The sequence below is a fragment of the Pseudophryne corroboree genome, chromosome 6, assembly GCF_028390025.1.
Source record: "Pseudophryne corroboree isolate aPseCor3 chromosome 6, aPseCor3.hap2, whole genome shotgun sequence".
Lineage (NCBI taxonomy): Eukaryota > Metazoa > Chordata > Amphibia > Anura > Myobatrachidae > Pseudophryne > Pseudophryne corroboree.
Window position 1 is genome coordinate 658,118,053 of NC_086449.1, and position 20,035 is coordinate 658,138,087.

Below are 20,035 nucleotides of genomic sequence, written 5' to 3' on the forward strand. Positions count from 1 at the left end.
GGCTAATTGTATAGCCCCAGGGGACCAATTAGCCTGCAATAAATTACAATAGGCAATTGAATTCCCCCCAATGTATGCAAAAAAAATGTTAATAATTATGACATAAATTTGTAATAATAAATCAGTACACTGTATAAGTAGGTGAAGCATTGGTCTTTACAGTACCACCTAAATAGCTGTCATTGGTTTTACAGTATATTAGAGCTCTTGTGAGTACTGGCGAGACACCAGGCACAGGAATGGGTATGTGACTAGTGTTACTTATTAACAAGATTTTGGCTCAAAGATAAGCTGAAGTAACATATAGCATAAGAATTTCACACCTAATCCTTGACCACGCATAAGAATCATAGAAGATGTTGTGATTTCTATGGTAGTAGCTCTCGCAAGAATTATATATGCATCTAGAAATGTAATAGTATAACCGTTACACAAATGTGCATAAAACAAATAATTGTACACTAAACACACAATACCTTCTTGTATAATCTCAGAGTGAATAAGAATGCATCAGAAAAGTATACACAACTAAACACTTCATAGGACACTCAAGCAATAGTAGCAAATACATTACCTGTCCTGAGTGCACAAATTCAGTGGCTGGCAGATATCCAAGAATAAAACTTGCACAACTCAGGTCTTCTTAGGAGATCCTCTTCAGAGATAAAATTGATTTACTGTATTCTGCATCAATGTTTCAGTCCTAATTGGTCCTCTCAACCTTCCACTTTAAATATAAATGTGTCTGGATATTTAGGATTACTGAGTCCTGACTGTCTTGTTTACCACAATCTATTTCATGCTTACCACCAGTTATGTTGTTTTCCACCAACTATTTTATGCATTCCACAAACTATTATATGTTATCCACAAACTATTATATATTTTCCACCAACTATTTTATGCATTCCACAAACTATTATATGTTATCCACAAACTATTATATATTTTCCACAAACTATTTCATGCTTACCACAAACTATTATATGTTTTCCACAAACTATTATATATTTTCCACAAACTATTTTATGCTTACCACAAACTATTATATGTTTTCCACAAACTATTATATATTTTCCACAAACCACTTCATGCTTACCACAAACTATTATGTTTTCCACAAACTATTTCATGTTTACCACAAACTATTTCATACCACCGGTTATTTTATGTTTTCCACGAAATAATTTACGCCTACCACAAACTATTTTATGCCTATCACAAACTATTATGTTTTCCACAAACTATTTCATGTTTACCACAAACTATTTCATACCACCGGTTATTTTGTTTTCCACCAAATAATTTACGCCTACCACAAACTATTTTATGCCTACAATACCACAAACTAATTTGTTTTCATTAAATTATTTTACCTCCCACACTGTTTTATATTTTCCATGCACTATTTTATGCTTACCACAGTGCTTTATGTTTTCCATACACTATTTTATGCTTACCACACTGCTTTATGTTTTCCATACACTATTTTATGCTTACCACACTGCTTTATGTTTTCCATACACTATTTTATACTTACCACGGTGCTTTATGTTTCCCATACACTATTTTATGCTTACCACACCGCTTTATGTTTTCCATACACTATTTTATACTTACCACGGTGCTTTATGTTTTCCATACACTATTTTATAATTACCACGGTGCTTTATGTTTTCCATACATTATTTTATACTTACCACACCGCTTTATGTTTTCCATACACTATTTTATACTTACCACGGTGCTTTATGTTTTCCATACACTATTTTATACTTCCACACCGCTTTATGTTTTCCATACACTATTTTATACATACCACGGTGCTTTATGTTTTCCATACGCTATTTTAGAATTACCACAGTGCTTTATGTTTTCCATACACTATTTTATACTTACCACGGTGCTTTATGGTTTCCATACACTATTTTATACTTACCACACCGCTTTATGTTTTCCATGCACTATTTTATGCTTACCAAACTGCTTTATGTTTTCCATACACTATTTTATAATTACCACACCGCTTTATGTTTTCCATACACTATTTTATACTTACCACAGTGCTTTATGCTTTCCATACACTATTTTATACTTACCACAGTGCTTTATGTTTTCTGTACACTATTTTATACTTACCACGGTGCTTTATGTTTTCCATGCACTATTTTATACTTACCCAGGTGCTTTATGTTTTCCATACACTATTTTATACTTACCACACTGCTTTATGTTTTCCATACACTATTTTATGCTTACCACGGTGCTTTATGTTTTCCATACACTATTTTATGCTTACCACGGTGCTTTATGTTTTCCATACACTATTTTATACTTACCACACCGCTTTATGTTTTCCATACACTATTTTATACTTACCACACCGCTTTATGTTTTCCATTCACTATTTTATGCTTACCAAACTGCTTTATGTTTTCCATACACTATTTTATACTTACCACAATGCTTTATGTTTTCCATACACTATTTTATACTTACCACGGTGCTTTATGTTTTCCATACACTATTTTATACTTACCACACCGCTTTATGTTTTCCATGCACTATTTTATGCTTACCAAACTGCTTTATGTTTTCCATACACTATTTTATACTTACCACAATGCTTTATGTTTTCCATACACTATTTTATACTTACCACGGTGCTTTATGTTTTCCATACACTATTTTATACTTACCACGGTGCTTTATGTTTTCCATGCACTATTTTATACTTACCCAGGTGCTTTATGTTTTCCATACACTATTTTATACTTACCACACTGCTTTATGTTTTCCATACACTATTTTATACTTACCCAGGTGCTTTATGTTTTCCATACACTATTTTATACTTACCACGGTGCTTTATGTTTTCCATATACTATTTTATGATTGCCACACTACTTTGTTTTCCATACACTTTTTTATACTACTATTATTAAAGTATTATGGGTGTCTTTTATTTCTAAGTGTCAGCGTATTTTACAGCACTGTACATGAAAGCAACAAATTATATACAATTACAATTACAATTACGGAATGATTGATACATACTGTACTGTAGTAGAATAATAATTGTAACTGCTGGCGGGGAAAGGGCATGGGGCCACAGTAAAGTAGCAGCATTTTCAGCCCCCAATAATAGAGCAACTATTTGCATTTCCATGCAGTGATGCAGTATGGATGGAGGAGACAGTGGAAGTTGGACACATGAAAGGTGAACTAGTCATTGTAGACTCTTCAGACTGTCACCTGTTGGCTGCCATGACTGTCCTGCACATTTTTACTAAGGGCCCGACTCAGAGCTGATTGTAGAAGTGCGAAAAAAACGCACATCTACGATCAGAATCAGAGACATGCGGGGGACGCCCAGCACAGGATTAGTCCACCCCACATGCCAAGCCCCCCACCTCCACAGAGGTGCGAAACCAACGCATGGCGGTGATGCTTTCGCACCCGGCGCATAGCCCCCTGCCTACGCAACCTAGCTGTGGAGGCAGATGGCTACCTGCCATGTTTTGGGCTGCAGTGGCTGCGTGTGATGTCACACAGCTGCGGTGGCCTGCCCCAGCAATGGTCCGGACACGCCTGCGTTGTCCAGACCACGCCCCCCATGGCGTTCAAACACCACTCCCACCCCGTGACCGCCTCTGCCTGTCAATCAGGCAGAGGCAATTGCACCAGTGAAATGCTTTCGCATCTCACTGTGTGCGCACATGCAGTGCAGCTGTTGTGCGTGCGCACTACACAATAGGCTTCAGGGTGTGATTGCTGCCGTTGCAGCGATCAGCTCTGAATTAGGCCCTAGGTCTCCTTCATCTTCTGGTTCTGGAAAAGATTCACTTTTTTGCTGTATTGGTCTCGTTTGTGGTTATCTGCCAGCTCGGATTAGCTGTATTCCCGGTATATTTGGCATCATTCTTGCTGTTAGACACATATCCCAGCACTTTTTCACCAATGTTTTCAGAAATGAAGCAAGTTGTGCACAGTGTGCTTACACTCCTCAATACTACTCTGTAATTATCCACTGCCTTCACAACTTTGTACATACTACTTAGTGTGATTTTGAGTTTAAAAAAAAGTGCTAACTGCACATTGTTTTATATTTTTAAGAAGATCATTAAATAGTGTGACAGGTGGCACAGGGCAGATCTCAGCCATCTCTAACTACCGTCCACATCAGTTTGTTATTTAACCTATTGTTTGGGTCCCTTTGCAACCCAGCATTCTAATTGCTCACTGCTTATTTTACAAATTTGTTTTGGGCTGCTGAAACCAGCAGCATTCTGCCAAAATCCTAAACAGTAAGAATGTTTTCTTTTCAGTTCAACTCAGCTAAACTGTCATTCATCTGTAAATGGCCATATAGCCTTGCAGCTCTCCAGTTTATTCTGACTTCCCCAGTTTTAAATGTACACAGCAGATCAATGTAATGACATGCAACGTAATGTTATGCAATGTATTTAAATTTGTTAAAGCAGTGTAGCTGTGCCCTTATGAGCAATTAGAAAGGTTTACCGACAATGAGGATTTATTTGAATGTTTAAATTAATATTAAAAGTAGTGTAACTTTGTAGCAGTCTCACACAACAGTGTTTTTCTCCTGTTTAAGACTGTTTCTTTTTCTCCTTTTAAAGACTATATATTTAAACCTGCGCTGCTGATTTAGGAATGAAGTGTAATTTATATAAAATGAGCCTGCTCTGCAGAACCATTCACTCTTTAGCTTTGCTATTAATCACGGTTTGATGCTACAAGAAGGTTGAAGATTTAACTATTTTTGCTGCAGATATCTCAAATTAGAGCAAAATACAACTTTTCACTGTTAGATTTTGTTTGATGATCCAACTGATTCATATAGATACTTTTTTTTGTTTAGCAAATAAATATGTAACATAAATGTCTTTCCTATACTGTAATTCTTCTTTTGTATAACAACTGATCAATCTTTTGTATTGAAACCATGTAGAAGTTCTGTGCTTGTTCTACAAACTTTGATAATTGTCTTTTATGTTTTATGAGTACTGTATGTACTGTATGCATTATCTAAACGTTTGCTTGTTCCTAATTTGACGTGAATTACACTAGAACAATTATTACAAGATGAGACAATAGCTGTTTGCCATGTCTAATAAAAAGAAAAAGCAATGGGTACCCTCTAAGATTATAATTATGGGGCTATCCAATATCCATTTAGCCATGATAACGTGATCCTTGATTGCGGCTAATGATATCATGGGTGGTCTTCTGGTTGCCGAATGTCGGGATCGCAGCACACAGTATACCGGCGCCGGAGTCCCGACACCCGGCATACCGACACATATTCTCCCTCGTGGGGGTCTACGACCCCCCTGGAGGTAGAATAAATAGCGTGGCGCGCATAGTGCGCCACCATGCCCACAGCGCAGCGAGCCCGCAAGGAGCTCATTTGCGCTCGCCACGCTGTCGGTATGCCGGCGATCAGGCTCCCGGCGCCGGTATGCTGGTCGCCAGAAGCCCGGCCGTCGGCATACCATACTACACCCGATATCACACCTTCTCCCGAAAAATCCGCTTATTGCAGCCTGCGTGCTCCCTTTTATCGCACCTATCCTATTCCAAAATGGGGATTTCAGCGATAATTCTAGCCGGCAAAAGCAGAGATAAGTATAGGAGAAAATGGGGAAATCTGCCTATACCTCCAAAAATGTCAAACTAATATAAGAAACCATTATAGAAGTCTATTAGTGGACATAATAAAACTATTTTGTGTAATTCAATTGGGTCAAATGGCTGTTTTATGCATTTATTTTTAAATTGAAATAGTGATTGAAAGCTATTTTTTTCAGCAAAATAGATGCTCTCATTAAATTTGGGATGCATACAATTGGGTATAAATATATATTTGGGTAATTTTAGGGGACTTTAAAAAAAATGTTAAAAGTGGAAACGGACCAATTACTCCCATCTGCAAGCCTTAAAACACTTGTCCCACTCAAAAAGCACCCCAATATACCTGTCCCATACCTAGTACTCCAATTTCCATAACTTTAGATTTTTTGACCCCAAACAATGACCTGTCATTATTGGGCAATTTCAAATAATAATAAAAAACTTCTAAGTGCCTAATTAGTCATTCAAGGAGGTGTCCCAGGGGTTCTAAACAAAATCCTCAAATTTTTACCTTAAAATAGGGATTTTGCACTACCTGCTCAGAGATGGTGAAGAGAAATTTGCGGTAAACCCAATGGAGACTTTTCGCCAATACATTTTTGCCACTAATAGGACCTCAATAATTTATTGTGAAAATGCATTATCGTGGCTAACTGAATGCACCCTCTGAATGCAGATTATTGGTATGGGTGTTTGTATAAGTAACGTGCTTTTGTTGCTACAGGTTAGTAACATTAATAGGGGAGATTCAATACTGGGTGATGTACATAAATGTGTACATTGTTGAGAATTATGGTAGAGCACCTCTATGGGCTGTGTAAAAAAAAAAAAAAAAAAAAAGATTTTTGTGGCTGCGAGTTTCTGGAAAAATGGTCTGAATGCCTGCAGCTGAATTGCCCACAAAATGTTTTTATCTTTGTGATAGCAGTCAGAATGACCTTTACTGTATGTGTCTTTAAACCTTTCTTTGGGGTAATACAATTTACAATGTATCATAATGGCCCAGAATTTTTAATGATGTGTTATACTTTATCTGGATGTCTATGTTAGTGTAAAACACATTTTATCATGTGTAGAACAAAAGCTGAGTACACGAGTGTCCAAGCTGCTGACTGACACTCGCACACCGGGGCATAACTAGAACTTTATAGGCCCCATAGAAATGTATTGAAGGGGCCTTTGTCCAAATGATTCTTGAGAGATACCTCCAAACAGCAGTTATTAAATGTATAACCTGTAATAGTGTCTAGTTAATATTATGCCCCATAGTAGTGCCCTTGTTTATTTTATGAACCATCGTAGTCCACATTATGTCACATTGTACACATTATTCCACACAGTATCCCCAATTCACATTATGGCATAGTGGCCCCATTTTATATTATGCCACATTAGAGTGACCTCTATTTCATATTGTGCACATTACAGTGCCCCAGTTCTTATTATTTAACATTACAGTTCTCTACACATTACAACGAGCAGATCAGATATTGACACATTACAATGCTCTCTACATTACAACGAGCAGATCAGATATTGACACATTACAGTGCTTTCCAGTTCATATTGTGTGATGTCACACAATTCAGGCTGGGCAATGGATCAGACCCAATTGCATAGCAGGCAAACCTGGGAAATTGGTATGCAACATTATTACCTGGGTCCAGACCCCCCTAAGCCAGACACCACTCACACCAACCAAGCGGTTGGTTAGGTAAACTACTTTATGTACACTTACCAATCAGCCACTCAATATGTTAAACTAGCTAGCGCACGACACATGACGTACTTCATGGGCTATGCACTGCCAAGGTCAAATGTAGGAGGTGGTAATAGCAATTTGACTGGACCTTGTATATAATCACTTGAATTCAAACTAGAGATGTGCGGGTTTGGATTTATCCAGATTTACCCTGTTTTACCCGAATCTCAAAACGGCATTTTATTGGCTCTCGGATGTCACGTGTTTTGGATAACCAATAGGAATTATCCAGATAAATCTGAACTCGTGTTAATTTTGTTGTTAAGAACCGAGTAAATCTGACCCCGCACATCTCTAATTTAAACAATCTTGACTGTCTGAAACCAGTGAGATACATTTTAGAGATTTCCATAGCAATTTTGCAAATAATCATTTAATAGTTCAATGATTTATGTGATTGTAAGGTCTATGACAATCTTTTATATATTTTTTTAGTTTAGAAAAAGTGGACATTTAAATAGCAATGTGCTTTTTCTGGTATTGAGAGTTGCAAATCCATACAAAAATCATTAAAGATAGGATATTTAATTAAAAAAGACAGATCTCCCACTGTGTTTATTACATGAAACTGTGGCTTAAATTGCATTTTGGTGGAGAGTTTTAATGCTATGTTGTACTTTATCTGGCTAAGCCATGGAAGTATACGCATTCCAGTTATTCTATGTACTGTATATTAGTCAGCATTACATACACTATATGGACAAAAGTATTCGGACCTCTGACTATTATGCCAACAGGGATTGTAATGACATTGTATTCAAATACATATACTTTAATATGGAGTTAGTCCCCTTTTTGCAGCTATAACAGCTTCCACTCTTCTTGGAAAGCTTTCAACAAGATTTTGGAGTATTTCTGAGTGAATTTGTGCCCATGCATTCTGTGGAGCATTTATGAGGTCAGGCACTGATGTTGGACGAGTAGGCCTGGCTTGCAATCTCCATTCCAGTTCATCCCAAAGGTGCTGAATGGGGCTGAGGTCAGGGCTCTGTGTAGGCCAGGCAAGTTCTTTCATACTGAACTCATCAAATGATGTCTTTATAGTCCTTGCTTTGTGCACTGGGGCACAGTCATGTTGGAATAGAAAAAGGCCTTCACCAAACTGTTTCCACAAAGTTGGATGTATAACATTGTCCAAATTGTCTTGGTATGCTAAAGCATTAAGATTGCCTTTCACTGGAGATAAGGGGCCTAGTCCAAACCCTGAAAAACAGCCCCATACTATTATCCCTCCTTCACCAAATTTCACAGTTGACATAATGTCAGGCAGGTAACATTCTCCTGGCATCTGCCAAACCCTGACTCACCCATCTGACTGCCAAAAAGAGAAGCATGCTTTGTCACTCCAAAGAACACCTATCCATTGGTCCACAGTCCAGTGTCAGTGTGCTTTACACCACTTTGTCCAATACTTGGCGTTGGACTTGGTGATGTGAGGCTTGCATGCAGCTGCTCGGCCATGGAAACCCATTCCATTAAGCCACACAGTTTTTGTGCATACATCAATGCCAGTGGAAGTTCGGAACTTATCAGCTAAGGAATCAGCAGAGCATTGGCAACTTTTATACACCATGCGCCTCAGCAGTTGTTTAGCCCACTCTGTGATTTTATGTGGTCTTCCGCTTTGTGGCTGAGTTGCTGTTGTTCCTAAACACTTCCACTTTTTAATAATATCACTTACATGGAATATCCAGCAGGGATGAACTTCCATGAGCCATCTTATTGCAAAGGTGGCATCCTATCACAGTAGAACGTTTGATGTCACTGAGCTCTTCAGAATGACCCATTTTGTATCACACATGTTTGCAAATGGAGACTGCATGGTTAGGTGCTTGATTTTATACACCTGTGGCAATGGGTTCGATTGAAACACCTGAATTCAATAATTAAAAGGTGTGGCCAAATAGTTTTGTCCATATAGTGTGTATATACATATATATATATATATATATATATACACACATATATGTTATATACAAATGCAATATACAGGTGTTGATATATAATAAAATATAATTTTGGTTTCATTGACTTCTTACTTGCATAATATAAGAAAAGAACACTCTGCGCTATTTAAGAACCTTCCAGACTCCAAATAAAGTGAATTCACATGTATACATAAAAACACCTTTTTATTCCGGATTAGATTAATCACATAAATCTCTAATTAGTAGATGGAACCACATAAAATTCTTAATCTAATAAAAAAGCTATCATATGCATATATAAATTTAACTCTAATTAATTCTTATTTCTCTAACGTCCTAGTGGATGCTGGGGACTCCGTAAGGACCATGGGGAATAGACGGGCTCCGCAGGAGACAGGGCACTTTAAGAAAGAATTAGGATACTGGTGTGCACTGGCTCCTCACTCTATGTCCCTCCTCCAGACCTCAGTTTGAATCTGTGCCCGGACGAGCTGAGTGCACCTTAGTGAGCTCTCCTGAGCTTGCTAAAAAGAAAGTATTTTGTTAGGATTTTTTATTTTCAGAGAGATCTGCTGGCAACAGACTCTCTGCTACGTGGGACTGAGGGGAGCGAAGCAGCCCTACTCACTGAAGATAGGTCCTGCTTCTTAGGCTACTGGACACCATTAGCTCCAGAGGGATCATACACAGGAACGCACCCTTGGTCGTCCGATCCCGGAGCCACGCCGCCGTCCCCCTCGCAGAGCCAGAAGACAGAAGCCGGCGTGAGAAGCAAGAAGACTTCGAAATCGGCGGCAGAAGACTCCAGTCTTCACTCTTCATATGAGGTAGCGCACAGCACTGCAGCTGTGCTCCCACACTAAACCCACACACTCCGGTCACTGTAGGGTGCAGGGCGCAGGGGGGGGCGCCCTGGGCAGCAATTGGGAACCTCTTGGCAAAAAGCAGCATATATACAGTTGGGCACTGTATATATGCATGAGCCCCCGCCATTATTTTACACACAAAACGCGGGAAAGAAGCCCGCCGCTGAGGGGGCGGGGCTTCTTCCTCAGCACTCACCAGCGCCATTTTCTCTCCACAGCTCCGCTGAGAGGAAGCTCCCCAGGCTCTCCCCTGCAGAATCACGGTAGAAAGAGGGTAAAAAGAGAGGGGGGGGGGGCACATAAATTTGGCGCAAAAACAGTATATACAGCAGCTACTGGGTTAACACTAAGTTACTGTGTGATTCCTGGGTCATATAGCGCTGGGGTGTGTGCTGACATACTCTCTCTCTGTCTCTCCAAAAGGCCTTGTGGGGGAACTGTCTTCAAATAGAGCATCCCCTGTGTGTGTGGTGTGTCGGTACGCTTGTGTCGGCATGTTTGACGAGGAAGGCTATGTGGAAACAGAGCGGGTACAAATGAATGTAGGGTCGCCGTCGACACCCGATTGGATGGATATGTGGAAGGTTTTAAATGATAATGTTAATTCCTTGCATAAAAGGTTGGATAAAGCTGAAGCCTTGGGACAGTCAGGTTCTCAACCCATGCCTGATCCTACAGCGCAGAGGCCGTCAGGGTCTCAGAAGCGCCCACTATCCCAAATTGTTGACACAGATATCGACACGGATTCTGACTCCAGTGTCGATGGCGATGATGCAAAGTTGCAGCCTAAAATGGCTAAAGCCATCTGCTACATGATTATAGCAATGAAAGATGTGTTACACATCACAGAGGAAACCCCAGTCCCTGACAAGAGGGTTTTATATGTATGGGGAAAAAAGGCAAGAGGTGACCTTTCCCCCTTCACATGAGTTAAATGAGTTATGTGAAAAAGCTTGGGAATCTCCAGATAGAAAACTGCAGATTTCCAAACGGATGCTTATGGCGTATCCTTTCCCGCCAACGGACAGGTTACGCTGGGAATCCTCCCCTAGGGTAGACAAAGCTTTAACACGCTTATCCAAGAGGGTAGCCCTGCCATCACAGGATACGGCCACCCTAAAAGATGCTGCGGATAGAAAGCAGGAGGGTATCCTGAAGTCCATTTATACACATTCAGGTACCCTACTAAGGCCAGCAATTGCATCGGCCTGGATGTGTAGTGCTGTAGCAGCATGGACAGATACCTTATCTGAGGAACCTGATACCTTGGACAAGGATACTATAGTACTGACCCTGTGGCATATAAAAGACGCTGTCCTATATATGAGAGATGCCCAAAGAGACATTAGCCTACTGGGCTCTAGAATAAATGCAATGTCGATTTCTGCCAGAAGGGTCCTGTGGACTCGGCAATGGACAGGCGATGCCGACTCAAAAAGGCACATGGAGGTTTTATCTTACAAGGGTGAGGAATTGTTTGGGGACGGTCTCTCGGACCTGGTCTCCACAGCTACGGCTGGAAAGTCAAATTTTTTGCCATATATTCCCTCACAACCTAAGAAAGCACCGTATTACCAAATGCAGTCCTTTTGATTACAAAAAGGCAAGAAAGTCCGAGGTGCGTCCTTTCTTGCCAGAGGCAGGGGTAGAGGAAAGAAGCTGCTCAATACAGCTAGTTCCCCGGAACAGAAGTCCTCCCCTGCTTCCACTAAATCCACCGCATGACGCTGGGGCTCCACAGGCGGAGCCAGGCCCGGTGGGGGTGCGTCTCCGGAATTTCAGCCACAAGTGGGTTCACTCACAGGTGGATCCCTGGGCTATAGAGATTGTGTCTCAGGGATACAAGCTGGAATTCGAAGAAGTGCCCCCTCACCGTTACCTCAAATCGGCCCTGCCAGCTTCCCCCATAGAGAGGGAAATAGTGTTAGTTGCAATTCACAAATTGTATCTCCAGCAGGTGGTGGTAAAGGTTCCCCTCCTTCAACAGGGAAGGGGTTACTATTCGACAATGTTTGTGGTACCGAAACCGGACGGTTCGGTCAGACCCATATTGAATTTAAAATCCCTGAACATATACCCGAAAAGTTTAAGTTCAAGATGTAATCGCTCAGAGCGGTCATTGCAAGCCTGGAGGAGGGGGATTGTATGGTGTCTCTGGACATAAAGGATGCTTACCTTCATGTCCCAATTTATCCACCTCATCAGGAGTACCTCAGATTTGTGGTACAGGATTGTCATTACCAATTCCAGACGTTGCCGTTTGGTCTGTCCACGGCACCGAGAATATTTACCAAGGTAATGGCAGAAATGATGGTGCTCCTGCGAAAGCAAGGAGTCACAATTATCCCATACTTGGACGATCTCCTCATAAAGGCGAGGTCCAGAGAGCAGTTGCTGATCAGCGTAGCACGCTCTCGGGAAGTGTTACAACAGCACGGCTGGATTCTGAATATTCCAAAGTCGCAGCTGATTCCTACGACGCGTCTGCCCTTCCTGGGCATGATTCTGGACACAGACCAGAAGAAGGTTTTTCTCCCGACGGAGAAGGCTCAGGAGCTCCGGACACTGGTCAGAGACCTCTTAAAACCAAAACAGGTGTCGGTGCATCACTGCACGCGAGTCCTGGGAAAGATGGTGGCGTCATACGAGGCCATTCCCTCCGGCAGGTTCCATGCGAGGACCTTTCAATGGGATCTGTTGGACAAGTGGTCCGGATCGCATCTACAGATGCATCGGCTGATCACCCTATCCCCCAGGGCCAGGGTGTCTCTTCTGTGGTGGCTGCAGAGTGCTCACCTTCTCGAGGGCCGCAGATTCAGCATTCAGTACTGGGTCCTGGTGACCACGGATGCAAGCCTCCGAGGGTGGGGGGCAGTCACACAGGGAAGAAATTTCCAGGGTCTGTGGTCAAGTCAGGAGACTTGCCTTCACATCAATATCCTGGAACTAAGGGCCATATACAACGCCCTAAGTCAAGCGGAGACCCTGCTTCGCAACCAATCAGTGCTGACTCAATCAGACAACATCACCGCAGTGGCTCATGTAAACCGCCAAGTGGCACAAGCAGCAGGGTGGCGATGGCGGAAGCCACCAGAATTCTTCGATGGGCGGAGAATCACGTACGAGCACTGTCAGCAGTGTTCATTCCGGGAGTGGACAACTGGGAAGCAGACTTCCTCAGCAGGCACGACCTCCACCCGGGAGAGTGGGGACTTCATCAGGAAGTCTTCACGCAGATTGCAAGGCGATGGGAACTGCCACAGGTGGACATGATGGCATCCAGCCTCAACAAAAAGCTACAGAGGTATTGCGCCAGGTCAAGAGACCCTCAGGCGATAGCTGTAGACGCACTAGTGACACCGTGGGTGTTCCAGTCGGTTTATGTGTTTCCTCCTCTTCCTCTCATACCCAAGGTGCTGAGAATCATAAGAAAAAGAGGAGTGAGAACAATACTCATTGTTCCGGATTGGCCAAGTAGGACTTGGTATCCAGAGCTGCAAGAAATGCTCACAGAGGACCCATGGCCTCTGCCTCTAAGACAGGATCTGTTGCAACAAGGGCCCTGTCTGTTCCAAGACTTACCGCGGCTGCGTTTGACGGCATGGCGGTTGAACGCCGGATCCTAGCAGAAAAAGGCATTCCGGATGAGGTTATTCCTACGCTGATAAAGGCTAGGAAGGACGTGACGGCTAAACATTATCACCGTATATGGCGAAAATATGTTGCTTGGTGTGAGGCCAGGAATGCCCCTACAGAGGAATTCCAGCTGGGCCGTTTCCTTCACTTCCTACAGTCGGTAGTGACTTTGGGCCTAAAATTGGGGTCCATTAAGGTCCAGATTTCGGCCCTATCCATTTTCTTTCAAAAAGAACTGGCTTCTCTTCCTGAAGTTCAGATGTTTGTAAAGGGAGTGCTGCATATTCAGCCCCCGTTTGTGCCTCCAGTGGCACCTTGGGATCTTAACGTGGTGTTGAGTTTCCTGAAATCACACTGGTTTGAGCCACTTAAAACCGTGGAGTTAAAATATCTCACGTGGAAGGTGGTCATGCTATTAGCCCTGGCTTCGGCTAGGCGTGTGTCAGAATTGGCGGCTTTGTCACATAAAAGCCCCTATCTGGTTTTCCATATGGACAGGGTAGAATTGCGGACTCGTCCGCAATTTCTGCCAAAAGTGGTGTCATCTTTTCATATGAACCAACCTATTGTGGTGCCTGTGGCTACTCGTGACTTGGAGGATTCCGAATTACTAGATGTAGTCAGGGCTTTGAAGGTTTATGTAGCCAGAACGGCTAGAGTCAGGAAAACTGTATCGCTGTTTATCCTGTATGCATCCAACAAGCTGGGTGCTCCTGCTTCAAAGCAAACTATTGCTCGCTGGATCTGTAACACGATTCAGCAGGCTCATTCTGTGGCTGGATTGCCGCTTCCAAAATCAGTAAAAGCCCTCTCCACAGGGAAGGTGGGCTCTTCTTGGGCGGCTGCCCGAGGGGTCTCGGCATTACAGCTTTGCCGAGCGGCTAGTTGGTCAGGTTCAAACACTTTTGCAAAAATCTACAAGTTTGATACCCTGGCTGAGGAGGACCTTGTGTTTGCTCATTCGGTGCTGCAGAGTCATCCGCACTCTCCCGCCCGTTTGGGAGTTTTGGTATAATCCCCATGGTCCTTACGGAGTCCCCAGCATCCACTAGGACGTTAGAGAAAATAAGATTTTACTTACCGGTAAATCTATTTCTCGTAGTCCGTAGTGGATGCTGGGAGCCCGTCCCAAGTGCGGACTTCTTCTGCAATACTTGTATATAGTTAATGCTTAAATAAGGGTTATGTTATAGTTGCATCAGGGTTATCTGATGCTCTGTTGTTGTTCATACTGTTAACTGGGTAAGTTTATCACGAGTTATACGGTGTGATTGGTGTGGCTGGTATGAGTCTTACCCTGGATTCCAAAATCCTTTCCTTGTACTGTCAGCTCTTCCGGGCACAGTTTCCTTAACTGAGGTCTGGAAGAGGGACATAGAGGGAGGAGCAAGTGCACACCAGTATCCTAATTCTTTCTTAAAGTGCCCTGTCTCCTGCGGAGCCCGTCTATTCCCCATGGTCCTTACGGAGTCCCCAGCATCCACTACGGACTACGAGAAATAGATTTACCGGTAAGTAAAATCTTATTTTTCAAAAGCCGGCTTTCTATATGCACCTAAAATAAAATATAGATCAGCTCTCATGCGTATATAATAACCACAATATGTGCAATAGGGGATATACTTATTAATTGATGTGCAAATCAGTATTCTCAGATTGTCCACTAACTGCTTGTAGAGAGACGGAATAATCAGATGTAGTAATCACCGCTTGTTGTTACAAAGTCTCAAAACGGCTCCTTGTGTTATTACACTGAACACTCGTTGTTACAAAGTCTCAAGCAATTCCTTTTGCATAGATAATAGTAACAGTTCCTGATTGCCTTATCAGGCTAGCTAAATGGTAAAAACTCTCACCCTACGTCTTACACGTAGACGGATCCAGCTGGAGATACACTGCACTGCCGCTCAGGTGCGGCTAGGGAGCTCCGGACGTCTCCGGCCCCCAACGTATGAAATGCCGCTGCAGTCCCAAGTGAAGCCGCTGATGAAATTTCGCTGGCGTCCGGCGTGGTGCTGTGATTCTTAGGTGATAACCGCAATGAATGATTTTGTCATCAGATGTCCCTTCTTTCCTCTGACTAGTTTCGCTCGTCACTGGAGCTTCCTCATAGAGTAAAATATTACTTGCATACTCCGCAATATTGGACAAGAGTTACTACTTTGCCAGACCAGTCTCTAAAGTGTGTGTATGCGTGATCCGGCAATCAATTCCACTAAAGTAGAAAAAAAAAGAAATAAAAATAATTAAATAAAGTAAAAACCAATATGTATTGATTTTCTAAATTAATCATTTTAAGGCATTGATTATTAACATGCTTTATTTCTTGTATTGAAAGAAGTGAAAACAAGCCCCATCACTGAGACTAGGGTGGCCAATCCCGGGATCGTCGGGATCCTGGGATTTAGTCCTAAAATTGGCAAGGATTCAATCGGAGATTTCAGGATTAGAAAGCCCCCTTGTTTTTCTATGCCAGCGTTGAGCATACTCAGGAGGCTTAGACGCTGCCCAGCTCCCTCCTCCTGGATCCCCCTGACCCATGCTGTGCAGTCTGCCTCCAGCCGCTCATGCTGCCCGGACCACACTTTGCCTCCTTCAGCAAGTGAGCCCACCCACACTCCCACTCCCAGAGGATAGTGAGTTCTGTGGGCTGGATGGGTCCAGGAAGGGGGGGGCACATAAGATTTTAATTTTAAAATCTTCAACCCAATCCTGGGTAACCCAAGAACCCCTGGATTGATCATTTTTCAGTCCCGTTACCCGGGATTAAAAAAAAGGCCCGGGATTGGCCTCCCTGAGACTTCACCATTAAAAAGGCTCTCCACCATTTGCCAAGTATACCCTTTGTGTTAAAGAGATGCTGATCACTTATTTGTCATGTTTATCTACAGCAGGCTTTTTCAACCAGTGTGCCGTGGCACACTAGTGTGCCGCGACCAGTTGCAAGGTGTGCCGCGGAGCCAGAGCAGCTTCCTCCACTTTCAGAGTGAACTGTTGGCCCGGGCTCCTCTTAGAGGATCAGTCATGCTCCAGCCGTGACCTATGCTTTGAAAACGGTGTGATATCATAGGTCACGGACGCCGCGTCTCACAACCCAGCCAGCCCACCTGCCTGCATACACATCTTCCAGTTCCTGCCTGCATCCACCGCTTTCCTTGCCCACCCACATCCACACCTGCACGACCGCCCACTGCTCAGTATTCGCAGCACTCCACTATAAACAACCCCCACCACTGAGGGACAGGGAGGAGGAAAGCTGACCGGTAGGGGCTAATATTTGTTATTTTATTTCTCCTGTGGGGAAAAATAGGATTTATGTGGGGAGAATAAGGATTTATGGAGGAATAATGTGAATAATTCATGTGGGTAGCACTAGCAATAGGATTTATGTGGGGAGCAACGTGATTGATTTATGTGGGGAGCAATAGGATTTATGTAGGGAGCAACATGACTTATGTGGGAAGCAATGTGATTGTTTTTTTCTGTGTAGGCCAATGTGTGTGTGTTGTTGTTTTTACTGTGAGGGCCAATGTGTGTTTTTAGTTTTTTTTCTGTGGGGAACTGATGGTGCGCCTTGACAATTTTAAAATATTGTTTGGTGTGCCGCGGGTAAAAAAAGGTTGAAAATCACTGATCTACAGTATATACAGCAGCAATTGAATCACAATGTTTGCAAATCATCATACTATCAATGTAGGAAGACTGTAGAGAGAAAGCGACTGCATCTGTGCAGACAATACTGAAATGTTCTGTGTACTTTCCACTTCTAGAAATATAATGATGATCTTGTGCATTTGGCTATATTAATATTACAATTATCGCTAATTATTAGCACATTTGTGAAAGAGCAAATTCGGCAGATGGCTGTGTTCATCAAGCAGGCTTCATTGCAGAGATATATATGTAAAACAACTCTTACTACAGTGAATACATTCTAATGTCCTTCAAGTGCAGAAGAGTCCCCCGTGTAAAAGCACTGAGCAGGAACAAATTATATTTATGTACTGTTCATCACACCATGAGGCATCCTTGAGTGCTTTAAAATGAGAGAACAACACAGTCTAAACATTTCCATAATGATATACTTTAAAGGATACGCTTTGTGTCTCAGGAAGCTTTTGATTGATATATTCCCTTTTGTGGAGACAATGTTTATAACTGATAAGGATTACACTGTGTTTCTCTCTGCAGTAGGTTGCTATGTTGTATGTCTGTCATACTGTCATTTAAAATCAAAAGGAGGATACACAGAACCATTCCATCATAGAGCACTAATTCATTTCTGAACTCCTGTTTTATGGATTCTGAGTGCTGCATTAAGTCAGTTGGCATACTTTGTGACTGTGTGATGGTGCAATAGGCAGTTAATGATCAGAGACAAATTTTCCCGTTTACAGAGTGTGAAAAACGAGCAATCCCTAGCACCGCTTCCTCAAATCTGCTCACATTTCAGTAACAATAAAGGGAAGATTGTTATACCCTAGGAAAGTTTTGTAAAGCTGGATAAAAAACGACTTTCAGGTCAATTTGCAAAGATGGGTCACCACCAATAGAATAAAACTGTCAGCAATTAAAGATGGGACCGGTAACAAAAAAAAAGGAAAATATATACACCACTATTTATAAACTATCAAAAGGGCTTGTAAGAGAAGGTGGAGGAGGGGAAGGAGTCCCTTCCCAGGGTACCGGACCTCTCCGCTTTCAGCCCTAAGAAAATCTTCATCTAGATTAAAATCCATAGTGGGACCGTATTTCTTCGCTTCAGTGGACTTACTAATGTGATACTGGACTGAATGGGTATGAACTATTTTATATGAACTCCTATTGTTTGGAGGAAGCTGAGCGCCCATTACTTGTTTTTATTGAGAAAGTTGTGTTTTTTGCTGGCTGCTGTCTTCTTTCAGACAATTATTAAAGATGTGTCCTCATACATCTAGCCTCAATATGCCATGTAACGTAAGTGAGCCACAGGTCCAGTGTGACTCTCCCAGCGCACCCAACATCAAGAAAACTTGATCTGGCCTAACTTTTAATGGAGTATCAGGCAGATGTCTTTTTCACTAACTGGGCCAAAGTCACCCTGGCATCCACCTCAGCTATGGCCTGCATGGCAGCAGCAACATTGTCCTTGGTGATGGTAGACACAGGTCATCCGCAGCACTCCTTATCTTCCAGGGACCATCTCCCACGCCAAAATTCTGCAAACCATTCAAACACAGTGGTTTGGGGCGGTGCTTCCTCCCCAAAAGAAGCTCTCAGTTCCAGCCTAATATTGTGTAGGCCCCCTCATGCCGCCAAAACAGCTCTGACCCATCAAGACCTCTGAAGGTATCCTGTGGTATCTGGTGCCAAGACATTAGCAACAGATCCTTTAAGCCTGTAAGTTGTGAGGTGGGGCTGCCATGGCTCGGACTTGTTTTTCCAGCACATCAAAAAGATAGGATTGAGATCTGGGGAATTTGGAGGCCTAGTCAACACCTTGAACTCAGAGATATATAGACACTGAGTTAAGGTTCTGTAAAATCTGCAGACATTTCCCAATCATTTGAAAAGTTTTCACTAGTTGACTTTTAGGTTCAAAAACATTAAAAGCAATCTATCATGACAACATTATTATTCGTCAGTGCACCTTTACATGTAGCAGTATCATACAGTCCTGTGTAAGATGCTCATGAAATATTTATTCTCTATGACAGTATTGAAACCATGATGTATTCATTTTTTATGTGTTCTTGTATTGAAGACAAGAACACTTTAATGTGTGTGTGTGTGTGTGTGTGTGTGTGTGTGTGTGTGTGTGTGCTCACACACAGTTTAAAGCTTAAAATGTAGCATATATAATATTGTCAGTAGTAATCATATTTTATGTATGAAATCACTCATAATTTTATAAATCACTTGTTCTATTTAGTGTATCTATAAAGCTATTGGGAAATGGCTGCGTTGGCACACAGTGTCTTAGTGATGCCTAGGTACATTTGTCACTCTTTTTGAGTGCGTATGCAACTGTAAATCTGGTGGAAAATGACTAATGTACAGTTTGTCAGTCAGAGCTTATTTAACTATTGATTTGAATACTTCATACATTGTCTTTTGTGTTGACGTTGTACAGTAGTAAAGGTATCCCTCTGACAACTTTTGTGTAAGCTGGTCTACTTATCCATTGTTAACTAAACCTTTCTGCAGGT

At 42.1% G+C, this 20,035-nt stretch overlaps 1 protein-coding gene across 7 annotated transcripts in view; it reads left to right on the forward strand.

Annotated features, from left to right (window-relative positions):
- TENM2 (teneurin transmembrane protein 2) overlaps positions 1-20,035 on the forward strand; it is a 1,540,328-nt gene that overhangs the window by 1,193,336 nt on the left and 326,957 nt on the right. The window lies entirely within an intron of this gene.